We start from the raw sequence: 10,202 nt of genomic DNA on the forward strand, positions 1-10,202 counted from the left end.
GAACAGACATCGACACATAGGATATGGTTCGATATCCTCTAACGATCCTGATGGCGGTCGTCGTGTGCAGCCTCCTCAACAGGAGTAAACTGCGACGGTTCGCCATCAGATCTTCCGCCCGCACCGGGGCCCCGTAAAGAACACGGGATCGAATCATCTCCTCGTACAGCCGACGAACTCTGACTCCGACCGAACTTCTGGCCGAAGTGCGGCCCGAATGTCCACAGACTGTCGATCGTAAGGCCCACTCGTCCACTCTCCAATCCGAGAACCGTCGGAATGCACTAGGGGTGGCCCACGTAAGATCAATTACGGAGCATCCCCTCCACACTACACAGTTGCTCGCCGAGCCCCTGTTGACGAGCAGCAGCCCGAAGCCAGCAGCCCAATCTAACAGCACTCGGCTGCAGGCGTCCGTCCTGGAGTTTCCCCACTGCATGGCATGGGCATTAAAATCCCCCAGAACGAGGACTTGCCGGGGAAGATATCGAGACACGCAGTCGCGGACCCCGTCCAAAAAGCTGTCGAAAGCGGCCCGGCCGCTGTTGGGGGAAACGTAAACGCCTACCACTACCATGCCAGCCCACTCCATCGCGACGAATCCATTGTCACGATCAAGAAGGGTACCGGAGACGGACGTACCTGGCGTTGACGTCCAAATCATGGCGACCAAGCGGTCCAGGTCCGAGACCCAGATAGGAGAATCGATCACTAGATATGGCTCGGCCACTACCGCCAAGACGACTCTGCTCTCCTGGGTGGTTTGGAAGAGCAGGTCTTGCGCCCGCCTCGATCGATCCAAATTTGTCTGGAGGACGCGGTAGAACTTATTGTACTAAATCCATAGCCTCCTCCCGGCCATCTACCGCTTTGGCAGTGCTTCTTCCGACTAGCGGCTGGCTAGCCGCGTTGTAGCCCTACCTGCAAAGTATTCAATCTGATGATAGCATTAGTTAAGATTGTTAGGAATCTCACTTCCTTTCCTGGTAGTTCTTTCAGCATTTTTGATGTTATTAGGTCGTATCAAAGTTTTTATTGTTTTTTAAGCGTCTGATACAGGAGTGATTTCTTTCTTTTTTTTTTTTTTTTTTTTGTTTCTTAGCTTCGTGGCTTAATAGGTTATTGTTTTCTATATTTAAGAGAATGTGCAGCTCATTTGTAAATATAATTTGTAAGTAGACTACCATCGTTTCCGCCTAACCTTGTATAGACTTTGTCCAACTTCCATCTTGTTTCTGTATCGGTGACATGGGAGTAATTGATCTTCTTAATATCTTTGTACATTCCCAAAGTGAGTAAGTACTTTGTTCCTTCGATATCGTGAAGATTTTTTATGAAATTTACAAAGTTGCTGTTGTTTGATTTTTGGATTTCAGTTCTAATTTTGTTATTGAGTTTATTGAGTTGATATTGTACAATTACCACTGTGTCTTTTGCTATTGTTTTCTCAGTTTTTCTCTTTTTTAATCAAATCGATGATGTGCTTTTGATACCGTGTTGTTAGTGTTCTCTTCTTATACTTTGTGGTGAGGTTGTTGTTGCGTGCCGAAGCGCGCAGACGTGTGTTTAGTACCCTGTGCAGTTCACAATACAACACGTCGAAAGTGAATCGAAACAGACATAAACCAAGTGTTTCTAAAATACAACGCTCCTAATCTCTGACCCGAATCACAAATTGAATTAACTAGCTCGAAGATGGCCTAAGTATCTCGATCAGGCTCTCTTGAGCAAAACCATAACTACGCCGCTTTACCTCTTCCGTGGTAAAAGGACAATATATCGCTCCTTTCAAACGACAAAATAAAAAAGCGTAAGCTAGAAACAATTAAAATAAATGCAAACACTAGCCAGAACGAATCGTCAACAAGCTGTGTAACCACTTACGATAGATTCGCAATATTAGAATCCACAAACGACTCCATGGATGTAGCTGCAACACTAACTAACCGACATACACAAAAAATCCCCCTCCCCCACTTATCTTTATTGATGATGTCATCGACATTCAAACAATGATAAAGTTCATTGAGAAAGATATCAACAAAGAGGATTACAAACTAAAAATAAATAATTAAAGTTAAAAATTCTGCCGACTAACCCAGACTCCTATAGAAAACTAACAAAGTTACTAAAAACCTTGAACGCAAACTTCCACACATATCAAACTCAAACAAGAAAGACCTTTTCGTGTGGTACTACGCAACATCCACCACTCAGCTAACTTAGACGAAGTGAAGTTCGAACTCCTAAAACATGGCCATGAAGTAACAAACATTAACAACATAAGGCATAGAATCTCGAAAAACCCGCTATCCTTATTCTTCATTGACTTAAAACAAAAGCCAAACAATAAACAAATTTACAACATCAACCGACTAATGAACTCAGCAGTAAAATTCGAACCTTCTTTTATAAAAAAAGAGATAATGAAATGTAAAAGGTGCCAAAGGTACGGTCATACGCAGAAATATTGCAACCATAATTTCCGCTGCGTTAAATGTGCAGATATTCACCCCACTAATCAGTGTACTAAATCTCCAAAAACCCCTGCGAAGTGCATCCTCTCTTACGGAGAGCATCCTGCGAACTATAAGGGTTGCTCAGCCTACAAGACCTTGTACAAATATAAGTATCCTAAACTCAGAGTCAAGGAGATAACTAACCAAGTCTTCAAAAATTCTCAACTCCTTCAATCTCCTATGCCCAAGCAGTACAAGGAAATCAAAATAATCCGAATAGCTACAGGGACCATTCTCAAAATAGTGTTCCCAGTTCACAAAACACGGATAACTTCTCTAGACTCGAAAAATTAATCGAGTAACAATCAGAACAAATTAATAACTTACTATTATTATTAACACTCATCATGGATAAATTAATAGGCCCCGACGCAAAATAAAACCAATACGCATAGCTCTTTAGAATGCCAACAGTCTAGCTCAACACAAATACGAACTAAAACTCTTCTTAAAACAACAGCAAATCAACGTGATGCTCATATCTGAAACTCACTTCACCGACAAAAATTACCTGAAAATAAACGGTTATAACTTCTATCATACAACATCCCAACATCCCAGTGGAAAGGCCCACGGCGGCACCGGAATTATCATCAAAACCAGCTGTTTCGACCGTTCGCGGAGAGACGCGATCGCGAGATAGCACGTCAACGAGAGTTGTAAGTTCCCGTTACGATTAAATAATCGACGCCACGAACTGATCGATTCCCTTATTTCGATTAGGATAATAAGGGTAGTTCAATGAATTCCACAGAATTAACACCAATAAATTAACGTTTATTTTGACAACTTATCAACTAGGAAGACATAAAGAGAACAACAAAAAAAAATGTAACTGCGTTTGCTTGATAAGTAATGCGCGATATATGAGATGTGTTGACGGTTCGACTTCTCGAAAAGTTCTGCACGCCTTTCGATTTTTTCCGTTTTTTCTGGAAGGCGACCCCCACTACGTTCGGATCACGCCACATTCTTTTACGCGAGGTAAAATAACGGCCACGAGTCGACGTTTCTGGAGGTCGCCCTGCTTAATGAACCATGCGCTTGCCACTACAATGTTTGTTTGACGGGCAGCCGCGACGATCCGTCTGCGACATTATAGTGCCGCGATCGAGAGTTAAGAATATGACCTATGGTAAGCTGCATGGCGTAACACCAGCATTAAGCATTATGAGCTTCCATCGTTCCAGAAAGATTACCTCCAAACTACAAATGTAGCGATAGAAGATTGTCATGGTACAATTTCCACCTCAGCAGTATATTGTCCTCCTAGACACTCCATTCCTAAAGAAGACTTTGATAACTTCCTTGATGCTCTGGGCAATAGATTCATAGCTGGAGGAGCCTGTAACGCCAAACATACCCAATGGGGCAGCAGACTTATCACAGTAAGAGGCAAAAATCTCTTGAATAGCATAAACACCAACAGACTCAACTACCTCACCACATATGAACCCACATACTGGTCCACTGACACTAACAAAATACCTGATTTACTTGACTTCTTTATAACTAAAAATATTTCGCCAAAATATGTCCAAATCAACTCCTCGGCGGAACTCTCTTCAAATCATTCCCCCGTTATTGCAACAATTAGCACAACAATTATCGAAAATCCACCTAATGGCTTTATTCATATCCAACTCAACAACTGGCAGCTCTTTAGAGATGTCTTTAATCATTCAACATCAGCCTTAATTTCCCAAAAAACAAATGAAGATATTGAAACAGCCACGGAATACTTAAACACCAGCATAATGAACGCTATCCGCTCTTCCATACCTACTAAGAGTTCTATCAATAAACATGAATACTCCCATCACATATTAGAAAAAATCGCAGAAAAACGTAGACTTAGAATAGTATGGCAGAGTCATAGAACACCTGACGACAAACGCAAGCTAAATAACGCAACTAGGAATTTAACCAAAATCATTAAAAACTATAAAAATGACTGTTTCCAAAAATATCTCGCCTATCTGTCTCCCACAGCTGACTCCAACTACTCACTATGGAAGGCTTCCAGGAAACTCACGCGTCCCCCGCAAATAATCTCACCAATTCGCTGTCCGCAAGGTGGATGAGCGCGTAGCCCTATAGATAAAGCCAACCTGTTTGCTAAATACTTGTCTAAAGTATTTAAACCCCATTCCTCCAAAGCTGCAGCGGACATTACTGAATACCTGCACTCTCCCTTCCAAATGTCTCCACCTATTGAACCCTCTCTAGAAGTTACAGAATTAATCCGTCGCCTAAATCCCAGGGAAGCATCGGGGCATATCCAAATATGTAATAAAGCAATTAAGGAACTTCCCATAAAATGGATTGCACTCAGCACATCAATTTTTAATGCAATTCTTCGCCTTGAATACTATCCTAAGTCCTGGAAAATATCACTGATTACTCTCATCCCTAAACCCGGAAAACCAATGCACGAAACTAGCTCCTATCACCCAATTAGTCTTCTACCTACTTTGTCAAAACTATTCGAGAAGATGCTACCGAATTGACTCCTTCCACTCTTAGAGGATTTGAAAACACTGCCAGATCATCAATTCAGTTTTCGGAAGCAATATTCTACGATAGGGCAAATCCATCGTATCAAAACTTAGAAAAGAAAAAATATTGCTCTGCGGTATTCCTAGACATTCAACAGGCATTCGACAAACTGTGGCATAAAGGGCTTTTGTTCAAACTAAAGAAAATCCTACCACACACCTACTAGTCCATCCTAAAGTCCTACCTTTTTTTTTTTTGTTTTTACGTGGAGAAATCTTCATGGACATTCTGCTGTCGCTCCTAATAATTGGTAACAGTAGAGTAATGTCGGACTCTTACCGACTAAAACTCCACGATGACCTTCCTACGGGTGTGTCAGAAGTGCTCCGGGGACCTCGATCGTTGCACCCCCTCCCGCGTCCTCTTGTTAGAGCCGATCCTAAAAGTTCGCTTAACTTAAATTTGGAGCTAGGGGGGGGGGGCATTGCCCCTAACGCCATCTCCCCTTCTAGTCGCGGCCCGTTCTGTCAGCGGTGAAGCGGCCGGAATTCAACTATGGGGAACAGCAAGTAATTCCAACATTGAAATACTTCAACGATTCCAATCGAAAACTCTAAGATCTATAATAGATGCATCCTGGTATGTTACCAACGAAGCAATACATCGCGATCTCAAGATACCCACAGTCAAAGAAGAAATAACAAAATATAGTAATAGATGTATCATAAGAGTTAGCAACCATCGAAACCCCCTAGTTACTAAATTACTTAATACGTCGGACCAGATTCGCAGGCTAAGAAAACACTATCCTTTAGACCTAAGCACTATGTACTTTCGGACGTTCACAGGGAGACGCGATCTCGAAGAAACGCGCCAATGGGAGTCGCAAATTCCCATTACGATTTGGCTGATCGACGTCACGAATCATTCGATTCTTATTTCTTGTGGGATAATAAGGGTAGTTGATTGAATATAACGCTGCTATTAACATGTTATTATATATTTTGACTGATCCAACAACTTCAGTGTGATACAAGATTGCGTATTTGAAATGACAACTCCGAATGAGTACGACCTGAGACTCCTTTCGTGTTGGCGACTATGATGATGTACTTCTGTCGATTGACTGTCTTCGACTTGTAGATTCTGCCTGACTTCAGGCTCTTGCTATTCCTTGCACTGTCCCAAAGGAGTCAAAACTCGTCCAGCAGGGAGGACTTGTTTATTGAGTCTATGAGGGCTGGCAAATCCACGTTCCCGAAGCCAAGGAGGACCGTCGGTACAAGCGTCCCGCTTACGTGAGTCCTCTATGTACACCGCAGGGAAGGTCGCCGGGAGTGTAAGGCGTTTAAGTACGGTTACACTCTCTCTACGTGGCTTTGGATAGTAAGCGCACCCCTGAAGCCAAGGATGGGACCGTCGGGATAAGTTCCCGGGTACTTTCTACTTTGAGGCCCCCGCTTACGTGAGTCCCATCAGAAACTGCCGAGCACGATTGGCAGGTCGCCGCCCGGCAGTGACGTGGCCGTATATTCACACGATAGTCCCACCAACGACTAATGTTGATACCACGGGGGTCGAGTAAAAGCCCGGAAGAAGTAGCGACCCCTCAGCTTGGCCAATTATGGGTTTGGACTTGTGGTGGCAGTGGTTGATGGCCAAAATGTTGGCGAAAGGGCCGATTTAAGGGATATTGGCTCCCCCGAATGGCCTTCGGCGGATGAGCAGCGTCCCACCTACTCCGGAACCGTCCTGGAGAGACGGTAGGACCTAGAAGGGCACTGAGACGAGTGACAGTCCCTGCCAGGCTTAACTAATCCAGGTAGCAAGGTACTGGGTGCCTTGTATGCTGTTTGGGCGTAACCCTAAGCGCTATGTCCCTAGGGCTGTCCGGGTACTGTATAACGATAAATTTGCGCTCAGGAAAGCACCCGTTACCGAAGATGACAATACTTGTTCTTTGACTCGAGTTGAAGTAGACTGACTGATGAGATTTGCCTGTTAAATGTTACTGTGGAACAAGTCTAGTGTAGTAGAAGTTGAGTTGACCCTCCTGATGTCGTAGAAGAAGTGAAATTCATTCTTATGTGATTACGGTGGAAAACTCGGTGTGGGTGTGTCTTTTGAACTGAGGACGTGGATTCGTTGTTCACACTTTTCGATAGAAAGTGGGGGTAACGATCCGCGATGCCCATTGATTATAGCCAACGTTAATAGATGAAAATTGGAGGAGGAAGCCTTCTACCGACGTGGCTTGAGGGTGACCTTGTTCATGGGAAAAACCGGCTTTTCCGTTAGACAAATATCCACCTTTTCCGTTAGGTAACTACCCGCTTTCTCCGTAATTTGTAAGAACATGCAATAAACCTAAGGAATGTTTTAAGTACCAGCTATAAATCGAAAAAACTTGCAGGATTGAAGGTTCCTGCAAACTAATAAGATTCAGTTTATGGTGGGGCCTTAGGTTTATTGAGAGTCTGTATAATGGTACTTGGGCCTTGACAGTCAGGCAATGAAGGACATACTAGATTCAGCTTTAAATAAACTTATGCCAATAAACTGCGCCACGCCAGAGAAACTCACTCAAAATTCTCAATGCGAGAATTGATTGTAATGTAAATAAATGTACTTGTAAATAAAGAAAAAAAAATCTTTTTTCCTGCTGTAGGCTACTGATTGTAATGTGGTAGTTAATGTTTCCGCTGCAATTTCAATATCTTGTTTATTTTTTAGAGGTATATTACAATTCAGGTTATTGACTATCATTTCTTTATAGGTTGCCCAATCCGTTGTGTTATTTGTTAGTACTTTTTATTCACCTTTTTCTTCTCTTTCTTTTTATGGAGGAAACCTTCATAGGCGCCTCGCGTTCTCTGGGTGGAGGACGCAGGTTAATGTCGGATTCTTACCGGCTAAAATCTCCACAATAGCCGTCCCGTGTGCATATAGAGGGGGCCCTAGAACTGCGAAAGCATCCATCATGGGGTCCCAGCGCTTACACGTCCACAAGTATTCTCATCTTTGGTTTCGGGTTCTTTCCAGAGCGTAGTTTTATCGCTATACAGTTGGGGTTACGCCCAACCAGCGCGCAAGGCACCCAGTGCCTTACTACCTCGATTAGCTAAGCCTGCAGGGGCTGTCGCTCGTCTCAGGTCGAACGGGGCACATTCTAAACCCTTCCATCTCTCCAGGATGGTTCCGGAGCAGGTGGGACACTGCTTACCCGCCGAAGGCCATTCGGAGCGAGCCAATACCCCTTAAATCGGCCCTCTTGCCAGCATCTTGGCCATCAACTGCCACCACGAGTCCAAACCCATAATTGGTCGAGCAGAGGGTCGCTACTTCCTCCGGGCTTACACTCGACCCCCGTGGTACCATCTTAAGTCATTGGTGGGACTATCGTGTGAATGTACGGCCACGTCACTGCCGGCCGGTGACTTGCTAACCGTGCTCGGCAGTTCCAGATGGGACTCACGTAAGCGGGGGCCTCAAGGTACAAAGTGCCCGGGAACTTATCCCAACGGTCCCATCCTTGGCATCAGAATCGTGGGTGCGCTACTACCCAAGGCCACGTAGAAAGAGTGTAACCGTACTTAAACGCCTTATACTCCCGGCGACCTTCCCTGCGGTGTACATAGAGGACTCACGTAAGCGGGACGCTTGTCCCGACGGTTGTCCCTGGCTGCGGAAACGTGGGTTTGCCAGCCCCCATAGACTTACATAAGCAAGCCCTGCGGGAGCTTACACGTCCACAGGCGGGGGAAGGCAGTAGCCCCCTTCTCCATCTCTGCCCCATGGATGGATGGTGGGGGAGGATGAACACCACTCCCCTATCCGCCGCCGCGCGGATTACGACACGGTGTGCGGCCATCCCACATCGCGCCCCGTTGAGGAAATATTAGGTTGGTATGATCACTAGTTCCTACATGTTAAGTTGGTACGACTTCTAACGACACTCCTTTGTCTTTTGGCATCAACCACGTGTTAATTATCTGAGTGTATGCGGTGTGTTCATATGGCTGTACATGATGGTGAAATACAGAACGTAAAAACTGAATCTGTGTGAATCAATAAATATCAAACTCCAAAAACCTTTTCAATAACACGCCCCGTCACTGGCGCTGCCATGCGACGCCAGCTGGTCCCCCAGCTAGACGGCAGTAGTCCCACGGCGTCGAATCACCCAGCGCCCTGGACACTTTTTTTTTCATCTGTTGGTGCTTCTTGTTCTAATTCGAAGATTGTAGATTTGAGTGGAGCTCGAGCAATTCTTTCGCTTTAATATGTAAGTTTGTGTTAGTAATTGCTATGTCCAATAAATCCGGTGTTTTATTTGTATCCATTGGCTAGTACAAAGATCTGCCTGATTAAGTCCTACGAGCTTGCTGAATGTTTCTATTAGTGGATCAATGTTAGGAGCTTCTATGAAAATAGAACCAGTGTTTAACCACTGAAGTATTAGCTCCTTGTACTTCTCATTATTTAAATTTCGCAATACTTGGTATCTGTTTGATGATTGCGGGTGTTCTAGCCACTTGGGATTATATTTTACATTAAATAATCTTATTTCCGTATTTGCATTTTCCGAATCAGTAGTTGTTCTTTTTTTCCTTGTTTGTTTAATTAGTTTCCATTACGTACTGACGGTATTTTCCGTTTCGATGTCCTCACCCAACGTGTTTGTAGAGCATAGAGTCCATAAGTTATGATTGTTTATTTGTCATTATTGGCGGTTGTTCGAAGAACATCGTTCTGCACTTTATATGCACTATATTTTCTACCCAATATACACCGAGTAGTTAAGCAATTATCCGACAAAATTATTTGAACTCGTCTGTTTGTTTTGCATTGCGTCGCAGTTTCATAGATATGAAACGGTTTAAAATGATGAAAATCGCAGTTTCCTACGATTTTCTGTAAGAAAATGTGAAGTTTGAACATCCAGGACGATCGCCTGATCCTTGCCACCCTCGGCTGGCCAGTGAAAGAATGAAGAATCGGAAATGATGAAATTCAGGCTACCGCTCCATAGCGTATCGTGTTTTCTTACAAATACATACATAATTTCAATCAGCAAATTTTTTTTCTGCAAGTGGGTCGCAACGAGCTCACAGTCGTATGAAAGTATGCACTACTAAATGATACAAAATTTAATATACTTAGACTTAACTAATTAGTATGTAA

This window comes from Bombus huntii, chromosome 7 (genome assembly GCF_024542735.1).
Source record: "Bombus huntii isolate Logan2020A chromosome 7, iyBomHunt1.1, whole genome shotgun sequence".
In the NCBI taxonomy this organism is placed as follows: Eukaryota; Metazoa; Arthropoda; class Insecta; order Hymenoptera; family Apidae; genus Bombus; species Bombus huntii.